At 38.3% G+C, this 1,780-nt stretch overlaps 1 long non-coding RNA gene across 1 annotated transcript in view; it reads right to left on the reverse strand.

The window, feature by feature from the left end:
* Window positions 1-1,780, reverse strand: part of LOC116687958 (uncharacterized) — a 22,991-nt gene that overhangs the window by 20,206 nt on the left and 1,005 nt on the right. The gene's annotated exons all lie outside the window — the stretch shown is intronic.

Consider the following 1,780-nt stretch of genomic DNA (forward strand, 5'->3'; position numbering starts at 1 on the left):
GGGGGGGGGACACTTCTGGAATCAGTCGTTAAAAAAAGTGGGCGATCACTGTTGAGCTCTATTCCTATTGTGCGGCAGTTTCCAGACATTATAGAAAAACCAACCAAGAATTCTTCTTCTACTTGAGCCAACGTTAGCTTTGTGGAGATGATAGGATTTCCCAAACTAAATAAATACTGCATATACTTATAATAGATACATTTTTAGCTGCTGTACGTCCTCAAACTTTAAGCAACAGACTATTTCTGGTACCTGGTCTGTGATTTATTGTCATGAATAAAAAGGTTAAATTACCCACTGGAATGTCGACATGGACATAGCGGAGTAATATTTTTAGTGCTGAGCATGGTGTGCCATCATGCTGATTTGAGCATGTTCAAAAGTTGACCAATCAGATTGCCTGGTTGGATCTACCTATTGTATGATTTGTGCCATTTGCTTAAAAAAATGGCCTTTTAGTGAAAAATTGACTATCAAAATATATCATTCATTTTCTGTTAAACTAATGATTGTTCTAAAAAACAAGTGCCACTTTGGGCTCTGGAACATTCTGATGGGCATTTTTACTTGTTTTCTTACATTTTAAAGATTAAATAACTGTGTATAATGAATAATTAATGAAAGAATAACAAAGAGATTAACTGACAGTGTTCATTATGATTAGTTACAGCCCTACTGTGCAGCTCAGTGTCTAGAAGGTCACGTTTTTGCTGTTAATATGAGGGGTTTGATTCCCTGCTGGACCATCCATGCTGAAAATAAATGCAGTCCTGCTACTGTGCTGTGGCGCTTCCGATAAAAGGCATCTGCAGAAATGGCATATGTTTCGGTAGTTGGCGTGATCACGGGCGCACGGGTGTGTGTTATGATTAAAAGAAGTAGACATACTCCCATAACATGTGAGCAGGTACCTCACCCAGATGGATATTAGAGGGAAGCATTACAGCGGCCTGCATGTCATTAACAGGTGTGTAATTAATTCCCCATGATGGGCCAGTGTGACACTAATGCGGGTTGACTGTGTGGTGGTCCGCTCTGTGGGACTGAAAGGACGACAGCCAGCCAGACGTGTCCTTGTCATCCTTGTGCCTGTGTGGTATTGCTTCTCTGGCCAGTAATACCTCTCCCCCCCAATCCCCCCCCGCCTCTGCTGCACAGGGCTGGGTACTGAATTCAATACTTTTTAGGGACAGTGAATTGGCTCTAAAGTTTTGAGAAATGAAAAATGCCTCTTCATTCAATACCCAGTTTCAATACCCAAGGAGTAAATAGCATCAGTGTCAGGGAGCCAATAAGCACACAGCGTTCTTCTACCAAGTTCTAATAATGCTTGTGATTGGCTGTCTAACGTGACTCAGAGACACAGAGGAAAAGCTGTACGTTACACACCGAATCTAAAACAACACATACAATCACATTTGAAGGGAACATATTTTGAATGTAAAGATAGAAATGTATGTTATATTGTTAATCTCTTTGTTTTATTAGGTAAATTCATATTCATTAATCAAAATTTTCCAAATCAGACCATGTTTTAAACTATTCCAAACTGACATATATTTTGAGTCTCTTAAATTAGTAACAAACAAGAAAGCCACTATCTGATATATACTGTACCTGATATTAACTATTTAATTAAGAACATCTGTTGTCAATATTATTAACGAGGTTTGTAAGTCTGTCACATTTTAATTTTTTTTTCTCTGCATGGGTTTGTTTATACTTATACTTATCACTTTTTTGTACTTGTTCTTCTACTACATCAGTTGCAATTGTCAAT

This window comes from Etheostoma spectabile, chromosome 4 (genome assembly GCF_008692095.1).
Source record: "Etheostoma spectabile isolate EspeVRDwgs_2016 chromosome 4, UIUC_Espe_1.0, whole genome shotgun sequence".
Lineage (NCBI taxonomy): Eukaryota > Metazoa > Chordata > Actinopteri > Perciformes > Percidae > Etheostoma > Etheostoma spectabile.